This window comes from Nicotiana sylvestris, chromosome 2 (genome assembly GCF_000393655.2).
Source record: "Nicotiana sylvestris chromosome 2, ASM39365v2, whole genome shotgun sequence".
NCBI classification, from domain to species: domain Eukaryota; kingdom Viridiplantae; phylum Streptophyta; class Magnoliopsida; order Solanales; family Solanaceae; genus Nicotiana; species Nicotiana sylvestris.
In genome coordinates this window covers 101078625-101089237 of record NC_091058.1, presented here as the reverse complement: position 1 = coordinate 101089237, position 10613 = coordinate 101078625, and positions in this window count along the sequence as shown.

Here is a 10613-nt window from a genome sequence, read left to right as displayed (position 1 = left end):
CGTCAAACAATATCAAAACTACAAATTGTGCATCGATTCAAGCATAATGAACTGTTGAACTTCTAACTTCCACATCCGATGCCAAAACCTATCAAATCACATTCGATTGACCTTAAATTTGGCACATAAGTAACATAAGACATTACGGACCTACTTTAACTTCTGGAATCAGAATCTGACCCCGATATCAAAAGGTCCACTCCCGGTCAAACTTCCCCAAAACCTTCAAACTTCCAACTTTTGCCAGATGACCCCGAAATGACCTACGGACCTCCAAATCCACATTCGGATGCGCTCCTAAGACCAGAATCACCATACGGAGCTATTCCCAGGCTCGAAATCCTAAACGGACATCGATAACATCAAAATCCACTTCAACCCAAATTTAGGAAATTCATCCAAAATGCCAACATTCTACAATAAGTGCCGAAATGCTCCCGGGTCATCCAAAACCCGATCTGGACATACGCTCAAGTCAAAAATCATCGTACGAACCTTTTGGACCTTCAAATCCTGATTCCGAGGTCGTTTACTTAAAAGTCAAACCTTAGTCAATTTTTCCAACTTTAAGCTTCCAAAATTAGAATTTTCCATCCGAATCAACTCTGAACTTCCTGGAATTCAATTCTGACCACACGTACAAGTCATAATACCTGAAGTGAAGATGCTCAAGGCCTCAAATCACTAAATGACGCACTAGAGCTCAAAAAGACCAGTTGGGTCGTTACATTCTCCCCCACTTAAACATACGTTCATCCTCGAACATGCTAAGAACTGCTCCGCAGTTTCCCAAAATCACCGTTTATCACCTCATACACTTAACCGTACCGCCACAACCCAGTTGAGTATATTATCTTGAGCTAGACTGAAGATTCTCCCTTTTGATTCATCAAGCGTTAGGAACAAATTCCAACCTCTGAATTTCTCTACAAGACCTGATTCTAACATATGAACACTGTATCAATTTCTACACTGTACCGAAACAAGATCATTGTCACGACCTAAACCGATAGGCTGCGGCGGGCACCCGGTACCTTACTCAACCGAGTACCAACATAATGTATCTTTTATAATGAACCGGAATAAAGCATGAGGGAATAAAAACTTATACATATGAAGTACGGTCCTATAAGGCCGACATGATTCTTTATATACTCGAAACATAGGCCGAAAAGGCCATACAAGTATCCGTATACATGATATCTATCTATAAGCCTCTAAGAATACATAATATCATAAAGGTCGGGACAGAGTCCCGCCATACCAATCAATACATGTACTAATCATACTGACCAAAGAAGAAACCCCGGAGCAAATGGAGCACACCAACACCTTCCGTTGAGTCGATAGCCTACTTGGAGGACTCTCGACCTGTCTATCAGGACCTGAGGGTATGAAACGCAATGTCCTCAGGAAAAAAGGGACGTCAGTACAAATAATGTACCAAGTATGTATGGAATGAAAATCAGTAACTAGTAGACATAAGAGAAACAAGGAGTAAAAGACTCAACATGTATATCTGAATAACTCTGTGAATCATTTAATATTATAATGTCGTGCATATGCGTATAAATGTTATACCATGCATTGATATATGCGTTCATAACATCATCAAGCCTCTGAGGGCATCCCATCATATCATCTTGGCCACTGTGCGCAAATCATCGACGTATACCAACTGATCAGGTGGTGGTGTGTATATAACGTCGTAACCTTATCCCATATCCCATATACATATAATATACATATATACGCATATATAACACCATCTAGTCATGGGTTAATGTAAGTGAATACAATGCATGAGAAGTACGTCAATAAAATTTCTCGGAGTGACATAAGACCATTATGCCTTTGATTAATATCATGAAGTAAACTATTTTTTTTTCAACTTACGTATTTTTCTGATACCTATGAACAGATGATAGAATAATATGACACATGGAAATTCAAAGCATAGGCACCTCTAATACTTCTACGAATAGAGTCATTTATGGAAGTAGTGCATTTATTCATTTCATTTGTGTTGTATAGATCATACTAAAAGAAAGAAGGGATAGCCTTAACATACCAGGAGTAGAGAAAACTCCGTATAATATTCTTGCAGAAGATTGCATCGTACTCCTTTAGAACTGCAAAATTTTACGTTGGTATGATTCTAACAAATTTTCATTGGAAGCTTTCGTGAATTGAATTTTAGCTTTTGTTCCTAATGTATTTTGAACTAAGAAAATGGTATCTGTTTCTTGCTCTATGGATATGAATGTCCTTGATTCTCTTTTTGTCCAAAATGAAAATGGGAACAAAGATTTATCTTTGTTCTGATTGTTGTCTAAAATAAAGAATGGAAACAAAGACTTGTAGTAAGTCTTACCTATTAAATTCAAGACTTGGATCATGAAGGCTTCAGTCTTGAAGTCTTCAACGTTACCACTAAGCACTTTAACCTTGAAGACTTAAGTCTTGAATTATTTATGACTAAGTACTTAATCTTGAATTCCTCAATGTTTTGCCACCTTTCCGTCAATTGTATGAGTCATATGTACAGAGACATAGTGGTTGCCACGTGGGGTAGGGTAGGAAATATTAATCATTATCCACTTATTAGGTAATTAGGTAATGTCCCGTTACCTGATAATTAACTAATTAATCGCAAAATTAAGAATTTTCTCAAATTACTTAAAATTCTACTCATTTTTTAAATATACTTTATACATCATACTATCCCGATCTTATGGTACTTTGTATGGTAATAGTCTATAAATATCAGGTATTATAGCTCGGACCGTATTTTATCCCAAATTGACAACCTTCAACGGAACTCATTTTCTTTAATTTGTGTACCATTTATCCTTCATATCACTTACTTATCGCTTGTTGTAAATAGCATAATTATGCTAACCTCGAGATAATCTTATTTTCAAGATTTTATCAATTTACTTATGGCGTATTTCTACGTACGAAAATGTGGGGTGTAATATCATTCCCCCCTTTGGAACATTCGTCCTCGAATGTTGACTGATGCACTTATCATTTTTATGACCCATAGCGCTTGCGAATACTTTAGTGCTCTTCTTACTATCTAGGCAACTGTTCTATGAATAAGTCCAAAGGCCAGGCATTCCCCCCTTTAGGCCACTTTCTCACACTACGACTTATTGTCGGAATCTTTCCAGTCTTGTAACTGTTGCTAACTTTTATTATGCAGCCTGTACGACTATGACCTTGTAAGTGTGCTTATGCGTCTCTTCTTTCCTTTTTCCTCTAATATTTAGCCATTACTGAAGTTCTTCGCTCGATATTTTGTCGAACTTACGAATATTGCTATATCTTATTTCATAAACCCGATTATCTATCTGTATGACTTTACTATATCTAAGTAGGTCATTCTATACCATAACTCTTACCTCAATTTCTCATTACTGAGGTCTGCTAACAAATTCCAGATTATTTTAATTGCTTATCCAATGTGTATAAGTCTATGTCCTTTAATGCTTCCACATTACTATTCATCTTAGAATGACGGCCGAATCTCATCTCATACTTTATAACTTATATCCATCCATTGTTGATTCACCTCAATATTGATCTATAATCTACCCCTGATATCTTAACCTTTTATGTAACACTGCCGCTAGGGTTCACGTTTCATTAGGGAACATCTGAAATGATTAGACTGATCCACCTGGGGCAATACCATGCTTTCATAACCGTATCTCACAGCATCCTAATGGGATTCACCTTGTGTGGGTATTTTAACCTTGTCCAATTCATGAGATCCCTTTCTTTTCTTCATCAGATCATTACTCAATCGAAGGCCCAAACGTCATCCTTTATCTATCACAATTACACCCTCATTCTATTACCAGGGCAACATTCCATCTCTTCTAAATGCTATTAGTCTTAGACTCCTTCGAGTTCATTCAGGCTATAGTGAGCTTTGTATAACTTAGAAAAATCATCTTCTCTTCTTGTTTTTATGGGCTTAATCCTAAGGACTTGTCCATTTTCGTTACCTTCTTACTTGCCCGTTCTTATCCTTACTCATGTCTTCTAGAACCTTGTCGCTTCAGTATACAATAGCTTGCAACCTACACAACTCTATTTATATTACTTGCAATCTTTCAACTTGCTTGCATCATAGATTTCCTTATGTCATTTTGGAACGTCAAGCGAGACATCACATCGTCTCTAACTCTTCTTTACTCTCTTAGTTAGGTTTTTCGATACCTAGACGGCTGGAAGATATGTTACTGACGATGGCGCTATTATTCCTAGATACTGAATCCCCGCGCTTCTTGCCTTTTATCTGAAGAATGGACTATTCATGATCTTTTACCTTTGAGTATCTCATACGTTGTTCACCTATACCTTACTTAACTTAAAATCTCGCATCATATCTTCTATCTCTTTTATGACCTCCCTTCCACCTAGGTGTAATTTACGTCCATAACTTGAAGCTCTACTCTAATACTTGCACCTCTGGTTCATACATAATCTGGTGGAAGCTTCGTACTGACTTCTTATGAGGCTGGTACTTTTCTAACCGGCTTTATCATAAGGTCGTTATAGAATATAGTTGTTGTACTATACCTCTTATACCTTTGATATTAAGAGTGACCCTGTAATGTGCTTAATCATGATTTCTATGATTTTTTGGGTCCAATAATCAGTTCCTGATTTACTTCGTTGATGTAACTCTTTAATTTCCTCCTTCTTCTGATCAACCCTTTATGTAGGCTTAAGCTATCTCCTAATCTGTGTTTCACTGGTTAGTTATTATGTTTAGCCTTTCATGGGCGCTATGTAATATTCATGATATAATCCTTTAACAATTCGATCTATAACCTGGGCTCAATTCTTTCTTTTAACTGATACCAGAATCTTCCACGGCTATATATGTTGCATGTATAAAACTCCAAACTCTTAGGTGTACCCATAACGTAACTGACTCCGGATTATTGAGAGAATAATTCCTTTTTGTTCGTTCTCAGCTTTCTTTAAACGTAAGCTTTTACTTTTCCTGGTCTTTCTGCCCCCTTTCGTGTGCATACTTAGCTTACCTTAGTTCCCATGCAGATTGGAATTCCTTACAACTCATATGATATGGGATATCACTTCTGATTTCACTTCCCGTTCATTAGCCACGGTAGGTGCCACTTTCTTATGGATCGCATACAATGTTGTTATGAACTATTGTTACAAGACCATTTCCTCTTTAGGTCACTGTGCTTAGGCTGAAGCCTTCTTCCTTATTCCCTCAGCTAGTTTTTTGTTTTAGTACTTAGGGAGGACCCTCTGACTCTTGTAAATCTGTGAGCTTATTACATCATATACTCGACGGACCTTTTGATGTCCTTCCTTTCCTATAATTATCTGTAGTTACTTACCTATATGCCTTTGTGCTTGTAGGGCTGCTTGTAAACTGATATTTTGACTGTCTTCCAAGTGGCACTCTCTTTTATTTCCGTAACACTTATACGGTGCCTTTAACTATCCCAACTCATATTTGAATATTTCTCAAGGGTCACTATGTCATAACCGCAAGGATGAATTCCCCATGTTGGGGTTCCCTATGTTCATCTTACACGATCTAGTGATTTGTCTGCAACCTCTTGTCTGGCTATAACTAGGCTCTTCCTGAATCAACTATTAACTACCCATTGGTTCGTTCTCATATCAATATTCTGTGTAATTTTTCTCGGGTTATTTCCTTGTCTTAACTTACCTCTCGCACTGGCTCCTTATTTATCAATAACTTCCTTTCTTTGACGTTGCATTTGCATAATGTTCTAGAATCGTAGCATATCTGTAGGATTTGAATAAGTGCAATTTCATCCCTTTTTTATTTTTATCGCATTCCTTCTTTACCACTCCATAGTTACTAGAACCACTAAATTTTTTCTTAATACCACATTACTCCATATCCCCCCCTTTAGGGAAGTACTACGATTTAACGCTATGACGATCTACCTATAGATTTTTTTACCTTTTCATCTTTGACATCTTGTCACATCATCGAGAACCCTTACTCGCTTGCGGTAATTCTTCTGTTCCAAGGATAATGAAATTCCTTACTCGCGAGGGTGGCACTTAGTGTAACTGGCACACACAGTCCTCTAAGCTTAACTTTGTTCACATTGCTTGCTTTAGGGGAGCGTCTTCCTGAATGACCATTCTTTGAATTTCTCATGAATCTTCTTCTGTTGTCCATTCTGTTATCGCCGGAACGAAATCTAAAATTCTCATGATGCCAATTATTATCCAATCACTCAGTCTCTAATTCATGTTTAGTTTATTTTGTTCGCCAGCCCATACTGATTTCAATCACTTTGGGGTTTAACTCTTCCTTCTGGTAGTCGCGTTGGAGTCACAAACTTATTCCTTGAAATGAGAATATGATTTTATGGCCTATACTCTTTTGTTGTCTCAAGGCCTATCACCTTTCGTCTTTTCCTTCACTTGACTGTAGACTCTGTAATACTGTCATTTCTTTTTATCTAAAGTTGTCATCCGTGTATCACATCTTACTCATAATTCTTCATTAACTCTCTTCTTATTTCCCTCTAACATCTATGTCTATTACTTTATTCTGAAAACTCGAACAAGACATTATTTTGCTTTTTGCTCCCCTTGCTTCATCCATCGGCTCTTCGGGTTGCTCAATGTCCTTGCTCTACTAAGGACGAGAGTCACACTAAGATATATATATATATATATATTTGATCATGCTACTATTTGCATCTAATTGTAATATTCTAGAGTGCACCATCTGGGGGTCTCGCAAGAAGATCTATTAGCACATTTGTAATACTCTTCAGAAATGTCAACTAACACAAACAATCCATTTACCATTTTGGGTTACTCTAACCCTAGCCGGATCCTGTTGTTCCATCCTTTTCTTAAACTACATTTGTTAGCCCCCATAGGGCATAACTGAGATGGGTACAACCAATCGTACATACCTCTAATACTGTTGAATATAACTCAAAAAGCTTATATTCCTTAGTCTGAATTATAAACACTGTTAAACTTTATTAACTGAGCTCCTCGTAATCTTCTTTATCTTGCCTTTTTTGCTTGTTAAAACTTGTATTTATCTTCTGAATACTCATTATCTTTCACCATTAAGGTGGATAGGTATTCTTGCCTCAAGACTCCTTATCAAAAGGCTTACAACTTTTAGTACGCACATGATCCGCTGAAGACCTCGCATTTACTTATCATAAGCATGATGCAATGTCGAGTTCCTTTGACCCAACTCTTCCATAGCCATGTCTTTTACCAATCGTCTTTCAGGATATACGTATCGTCTTATTACGAATACAATAGAAGTTAGCAAGTTGAATTCTTACAAATGAGCTCTACCACACGATCTAGAATAAGAAGAAAGAGTGACAGCCCTAAATGCGTTGTAGCCTACTGCTTATAAGTGTGGTGCACGACACACCCATAAACAAGAATCTACTAGACACGACTTGTAGACATCCCTAGGATAGAACTGCTCTGATACCACTTTTGTCACGACCCAAACCGATGGGCCACGATGGGCACCCAGTACCTTACTCAACAGAGTACCAACATAATGTATCTTTCAAATTATTCTATTATAGGTAAATGAACCAGAATAAAACAAGAGGGAATACAAACTTATACATATAAAGTACGGACCTATAAGGCCGGCATGATTCTTTATATACTCGAAACATAGGCCGACAAGGACATACAAGTATATGTATACGTGACATCTGTCTACAAGCCTCTAAGAATACATAATATCATAAAGGTAGGGACAGAGTCCCCCCATACCAATCAATACATGTACTAATCATACTGACAAAAGAAGTAACTCCGGAGCAAATGGAGCACACCCACACCTTCCGCTGAGCTGACAACCTACTTGGAGGACTCTCGACCTGTCTATCAGGACCTGTGGGTATGAAATGCAGTGTCCCCAGACAAAAGGGACGTCAATAAAAATAATGTACCGAGTATGTAAGGAATGAAAATCAGTAACTAGTAGACATGAGAGAAACATGGAGTAAAAGACTCAACATGTATATCTGAATAACTCTATGAATCATTTAATATTATAATGTCATACCATGCATGGGTATATACGTTCATAACATCATCAAGCCTTTGAGGGCATTCCATCATATCATCTCGGCCAGTGTGGGCAAATCATCGATGTATACCAGCTGATCAGGTGGTGGTGCGTATATAACGCCATAACCTTATCCCATATCCCATATACATATAATATACATATATACATGTATATAACACCATTTAGTCATAGGTTAATGTAAGTGAATGCAATGCATGAGAGGTACGCCAATAAAAAATTTCGGAGTGACATAAGACCATTTTTTCAACTTATGTATTTTTCTGATACCCATGAATAGATGATAGAATAATATGATACATGGAAATTCAAGAACATAGGCATATTTAATACTTCTACGAATAGAGTTATTTATGGAAGCAGTGCATTTATTCATTTCGTTTGTGTCGTATAGATCATAGTAAAAGAAAGAAGGGATAACCTTAACATACCTGGAGTAGGGAAAACTCTATATAATATTCTTGGAGAAGATTTTACCGTACTCTTTTTAGAACCGCCAAATTTTACGTTGCTATGATTCTAACAAATCCTCGTTGGAAGCCTTCGTGAATTGAATTTTAGCTTTTGTTCCTAATGTATTTTGAACTAAGAAGATGGTATTTGTTTCTTGCTCTTTGGATATGAACGTCCTTGGTTCTCTTTTTGTCCAAAATGAAAATGGAAACAAAGACTTATCTTTGTTCTGATTGTTGTCTAAAATAAAGAATGGAAACAAAGACTTGTAGTAAGTCTTACCTATTAAATTCAAGACTTGGATCATGAAGGCTTCTGTCTTGAAGTCTACTTTAACCTTGAAGACTTAAGTCTTGAATTCTTTATGACTAAGTATTTAAATATTGAATTCCTTAATGTTTTGCCACTTTTCCCTCAATTGTATGAGTCATATGTACATAGACATAGTGGCTGCCACGTGGGGTAGAATGGAAAATATTAATCATTATTCACTTATTAGGTAATAAGGTAATATCATGTTGCCCGATAATTAACCAATTATCCGCAAAATTAATAATTTTCTCAAATTACTTTAAATTTTACTTATTTTTTTAATATACTTTATACATCATATTATCGCGGTCCTATGGTACTAGTCCATAAATATCAAGTGTTATAGCTCGGACCGTATTTTATTCCAAATTGACAACCTTCGACGAAACTCATTTTATTTAATTCGTGTACCCTTTATCCTTCATGGCACTTACTTATCGCTTGTTGTAAATAGCATAATTATGCTAACCTCGAGATAATCTCATTTTTGAGATTTTATTAATTTACTTATGGTGTATTTCTACGTACGAAAATGTGGGGTGTAACAATCATAACCTTTATTGAATTCACACCATGCATCACATAATTCACATGACCAGAATAACATCCTTTGACAACAATAACTGCAATTCTACATATCCGAGGCCCACAACACATCTCATGACGCATATAAGTCATGTTCTAACTCTTGCAATATCGCCACAACGAAAGAGATGTGTAGAAACTAATAACCACCTACCGAATTAACAAATCATGGAGTCTCTCCTCCCGACAACGACCATTACCTCATTCTGAACAGAATAACGATATTCTCTCTTTACTATGCCTTATATAAATCTGACTACATTGATTTCAGATCCAAAAATCTCGTCTCTCCTAGTACAAGCTGCTCAGGTAATAAACCATCTCAATTATCGCCAAAACCTCATATAACACCAACAATGCGCCAACAAGCTACAAACTTGAATGTAACTCATAAGGAAGAACAAACTCTGATAGCGAATTACCCCACCCCCGTAACGAATAAAACGACCGAATAGGTGCTATGAACCTACCTTAGGGATAAGAACAAGACACAAAAAATAAATATAAGGAACTGTGCTTAACATATCACTATTGTGGCGTGCAACCCAATCCAAACATGACACTCTTACCGCGTGCAACCCGATCCAAATATGACGTCATTGCAGTGTGCAACCCGATCCACACAACATATCCGTAGCGGCGTGCCACCTGATCCAAACAATGTACCTGTGGTGGCGTGCCACCCATTTTGTACACAACAATCAAGATGAAAACACACATCAAGTCGTAATGCTTATACTTACGAAATGCCTGAATATCGACCACAAGCACGCCAAGTGCATAATACAAATCCTGGGGAGACGGATAGTGTCATACGCTATGAAACCCGAGAACAACTAAGGTGTGAGATATGATCTGCATCTCGAGAGCCAACTTGATCACATAACACCATAACTACGCAGGACCTCAACGCATGCACGAATAATCAAGTCGTCTCACAACTCACATGGCACAATAGAGTATTACATGAAATAGCCGACAACGAAAATAACATCCAATGCCTGAAGACTCCTCCATAAGCAACGCTATGATGAATGAACACATCCGACCTAACGTAGAGCACACGTTCACATTAGACCTAACAACGGACCTCAAACCAATTCTGATCATGCTATACTGGGCCAACAACCTTCCA